Source organism: Sinocyclocheilus anshuiensis, unplaced genomic scaffold, assembly GCF_001515605.1.
Source record: "Sinocyclocheilus anshuiensis isolate Anshui unplaced genomic scaffold, SAMN03320099.WGS_v1.1 scaffold151, whole genome shotgun sequence".
NCBI classification, from domain to species: domain Eukaryota; kingdom Metazoa; phylum Chordata; class Actinopteri; order Cypriniformes; family Cyprinidae; genus Sinocyclocheilus; species Sinocyclocheilus anshuiensis.
This window is the reverse complement of record NW_015548199.1, coordinates 1,239,448-1,244,418: the sequence shown is the minus strand read 5'-3', so window position 1 is coordinate 1,244,418 and position 4,971 is coordinate 1,239,448. Positions and strand designations below refer to the sequence as shown.

The following is a 4,971-nucleotide window of genomic DNA, read 5'->3' as shown; positions in this document are numbered from 1 at the left end:
TGCGGGCTTTCACATTGAGCAGCATTAACTACACAGAGCCGTTGTTCACTGACGAGCTGCGCAAAACCACTGTTCATATTCGCGCGATTCTGGGTAGTTAATGCTGCTCAATGTGAAAGCCCGCAGGTGATGGAGATTTACCGCTGATTACAGAACCGGATTTCTGACAAGATGCGCATTAAATGTCGCATGCGATTTATCGTGCAGCCCTATCTAGGAGTTATAGTATTTTTGTCATCTATGCCATGTCTGTTATTTTTTTTGTATTATTAATGTAGTCTGTAACTTTATTTAAGACCCAACCAACTCTTTACAATACTATGGCATAACACACTGAGAGCAGCAATATAAGTTTTCACCAGTGTTGAATATGAACACAACTGCATATGATGTTTTATTGCATGTCCATGCTTTTAAAATATATCTTTATTGGTCAACAAACCAGCAAATTAGAGATTTACCTCTACAACTTCTGCAGCCTTAAATGACACAAATTCTGTAACTACCCTCTGATTTTGACTGAATTGTTACATTGTGCCACAGACTGATGTGGCTTTATTGGAGCTCCATTGAATGGGATAAAACTGTGTAGATGTAGTCAAATGACAAAGTGTCAGGTAAGCATCGGATTTAAAACCACATTTGAAAGTGGCTCCAATCAAATGGCAAAAAATCTAATCTCATAGGTGTTTTGCTGTTTACATACAAGAAAATCCCATCTGTACCTGATACGAGTGAAAAAAAATCAGAAATGTTTGACAGTGTAGGCTAAATGCAGCCATAAAACACGAAAGACTGCGGAGTGTACAACAATTTATAATATGCATGCAAAATGTGATGCTGCTATAGTTTATCATGATGGATTGATGAAGTGTAATAGGTAACTTTCGTTTGCTTGGGGCCAAGAATTCAGTTTATATAAGACACATTTTCATACACACGGTTCAGGAGTTATTGCTCAAAATGCGTCTAGCTTTATTGTAGCTCTCCAATTGACCGTTCAGGACCAAACAACCATCCTGCCAAGTTTCAAATCTCTAGGTCTTTTTAGCTGCTAGATGCAGTTTTGGGGTACAAACCAATAGGGTTTGTAGCACTTTGCACTTGAGCCCATAATAACAATAATATTTAATCGTAATTAATAAAGCAATTCAGTTATTTTTGAAAACCCCCATAGATGAATTGATGTGCATACATTCCTAAACCTGTTTCAGTTCAAATAATGGCTGGAGAACTTTTGGGTGTTTTAAGGGGCCAATCCTTCTATCTGCTTGACGTGAAGAGACATCAGTCCGTCACACTCACTGACATCATCAGCTGTCTGGGAGGGGTGAGAGATATCATTTTGTCATTCATCTGTGAATTAGACAAGACAGGAATCACAGTAAATGTTGACCTGAATGCAAAGTGATATTAAATGATGCATCTCATCCTGTCTCGTCACTTTTTCCTATAGAAAGTGGACAGTTTTCTCACCAAGGATTTGAATGTAGTTGTGACGGGCATTAAAGCACCTCAGTGATTTGCAGGTGGATGGTTCATGTACTGCAGGGGGGAAACAAAGTGCAACCCCCAAACCTCTGGTATGTACCCAATTCTTAAATTTTGTTCTTGTGTAGTTTATAATGTATGATGTGCTGTCAGTAGTTCTGGTTCCTTCCAAGGTCACTTTTTTAAACCTAAACATTTCAGACATTTCATTTTTTCTTTGCCACAGTCATCTTTGTCTTATTCACAGAGGGTATGAAGGCTCTTATTTTCTACAAAGCTATCTTTGAAATGGTATATTAAGAAAAATGCTATAGAGGTGAATTTAAATATTTCTGAAGGGTTCACACAGGGATGTTTGGTAGCTAATAATGTTTTTAAATGTCTTTTTACCCTCAAGGTTTGTGGCAGTCGTGGACAAGCATTACTGGAAAAAGCAATCCACAGCAATGTACTGTAAGTCCACACCTAAATATTTGAGAAAATTCTCCTTATTTATTTTACTTCAATGCAATGTGTGTCTGTGCATGTGCTCCTAATTGTAGTCTCAAAATTAATCCTTCATGATCTTCATTTACATTGAAAATTTGTGAAAGTTTTATGATTTGACGAATGTAAAACAAAGAACTGCACTAATAATGAAAAATAAATACATTTGTGTCAGATTTTCTTGCTTCCATTCAGTCATGATGTCGAGAACATGATCATCAGTGGCCTGTTGCATGAAGTTAGCTGAATAAACTCAGAGTAGGTTTAGAGTTGACAAAACCAGACAAATACAACCTGGTTTAGATCAGGATCAGCAGGCTCACAAAGCTCGATATATAAACATTATCAGCTGAAGATTAAGAGAGTTTGCTCAAACTAAACATGAACTTACCTGGGTAAAAACTGAAACGGGCTTCATGCAACAGTTTTTCATGTCTCATGTTCTGCTGAAGCAAAATACCACATACTAATAAATTCTCAATTTCAGATCAACTTTTCAGTACTCGGATTGTAATGCTGATCATAATGTATAATTTCTAATGAAAATAATTTTCAAGTTAGTAAAAACGCAAATCAAAAAATTTTCACTAGTGCTCTCTGCCCTTTGAACCCAACTGTATGTTGTTCCAAATGTCTGGTAGCCAATAAATTACTTTGATCTTCCAAACATGACAATAACAGATAGTATAACAAAAAATCCTTTCTTGCTACCTTGTGAAAACACAACTGTTTTTTTATTCCTCCCTTTTACGAAACAATTCATGTTGGAACATGCAATTGGATAAAATTGGATAAAAATCCAGTCTGACACCGTAAGATGATAAAATATTTTTTGCTCTGTCATAATGCTACTGCTATTAGGATTTATGTTAAGACCTCTCAGTTTTTAATTTTGCATTTTTACTTGTTAACCATTGAATGTTTTTTTTGTTGTTTGCAGGAGAAGTATCAGAGCAGTGTGCTGGCTATTGCTCGTTCATGGGGAGTCAAGGTCTACAATGTTGATGATATCCTTTCATTTACCTGGGGCAAGTTCAAGCTCAAACCGGTGTGCACCGTTTTGCGCCTTCTCAGCTGCCATAGTCGCAACTCTTGCGTCATCAGAACAGGGTGTTCAACGCACCACCGTTTCCATTTAAAAAAACGTTTTGCACCGTTTTTGTCGGGGCTGAACGCAGCCCTGCTTTAGGGGGCAACATCATATAACAATTTAACAATATCATATAAGTCACATGGGCTGATTTTGGAGTGGCATTTTGAAGTTTGACAACCCCATTCCTCTTTCACATTAATCATACTTAAATGTAAGGTTAGTTTTAAGAATTTGACCATTTGTGTCAATTCTAAAAGTCACAGTGGGGTTGGGAGTGACATGGGGTCACAAAGTAAAGGCAATTTCAGTTTTTATATGACCTGTTCCATTGTTGAATCTGTGGTGGTAATTGCTGCAAATGAAGTTTTTTTTTAATGAATTGTTTGCCTAAAGGATATCACACTTGCAATTTTTTTTTAGTCATTTAATAAGTGAAGCTCAGAAAAACACTTGGTTACACAAACATTATGTTGAGGATCACATTTGCAACTTGGCTTTGCATTTACTGATGGAAATTCTTGGATCAGAATAATGTGACCATAGTTAACACTTTTATAAACCATTTTCATTTTTTCAGCATTAACTAATACTTCTTTCCAGCGCTGCAATGCAGCATACTATTTCCTCCTGTGTTCATGTACAGTCTTCTACTGACTTACAAGAAGTCAACACTAGAGAGCACCACATGTACAGTTTGATTTTAAATTTCAATGAAAGTGGGATACTGCTTGTAGGACTCTGTTGTGAACCCGTTATTAAATAAGTTAGAAACACAGATAATATTTATGACTACTCTGTGTGTTGTTGTTTTTCTTAACATTAATTACAGAATTTCTAAAGTTCATCAATCATCTAAATCAGAAAATGAGGACAGCTAAGGTAATTCAATTAATTGTGAATTAATACTGTTAATATGAGTTTCTTGTCAAAATGAGTTTCTTATTCACACCAATTTCACACCCTTTTTTTAAACAGAAAAAAAGAAGCAAACTAACAACTCCTCATGCAAAAGGTTTGTAAACTACATAAACATGTACTACTTCAAGGATAGGCAACTGGCGGCCCGCGGGCCGTATACCGTCTTTTAGTACAGTCCGCTGGATCATATTAGACTCGGATGATCAATTTTAAAGGGGTCAGCACTGCCTGAGACAGCATTACACAAGAAGGTTCTCGCAAATGCCACCTATACTTCCCGCTCGATGCCTCAGCAAGAGGGGATATCCTGGAGCCCGGACATCCAGGAATTTTTTGCAGTGTCATGCCGGGGGCCTGATGATCAAGAAGGCTCCCGCAGAAACCTCTGACCTGGCTGCATGGTCCAGGAAGCATGAAGCCGGAACCAGGGCTATCATACCGGCTGGACACAATATCGACGAGTGAGGTAACACTGCCAGTCGAGCACCTGGTTTCTGAATCCAGCAAAGGGGTGCTCACAGAGGACCTACCTTAAAAAGGATAGAAACACACAGGTCCCGGAAAACGCTGCAAAGAAATCTCACAGAAGGATTATACACAGATAACTACCGGCTTAGACCTGGACCATCGTGACATGAAGGACTGAAGGCCGCTGAGCGCGCCTTTGCCTCCCTGAATTTGCCGTCCTCAGACATCTCCTGCTCTTACCGGGCCGAACCCAGCAGAGCACGATGTTAAAGAAATAACATCATCCTCTAGCAGCTTACTCTCGTCCACAGCCAACGAGCGCGAGAGGGAAAACCCCTTTTTAAACTCATCAGCCGGCTCCACCTGCGATCCCCACGAGCCCATCCTCCTCCGTGCCTCAGCAACGGTGGGTCCTGTGCCGCGGGAAGCAGATGGCTGCCCCCCTTTCCTCGAAAAGAGAGACAAACGAGAGCGGAGCTTTTCATTAAAATACGCTCACAATGAACGCGGATTGC

At 39.1% G+C, this 4,971-nt stretch overlaps 1 pseudogene; it reads left to right on the top strand.

Annotated features, from left to right (window-relative positions):
- Positions 1-1,222: 1,222 nt before the first annotated feature.
- LOC107653253 (uncharacterized) overlaps positions 1,223-4,971 on the top strand; it is an 11,331-nt pseudogene continuing 7,582 nt past the window's right edge.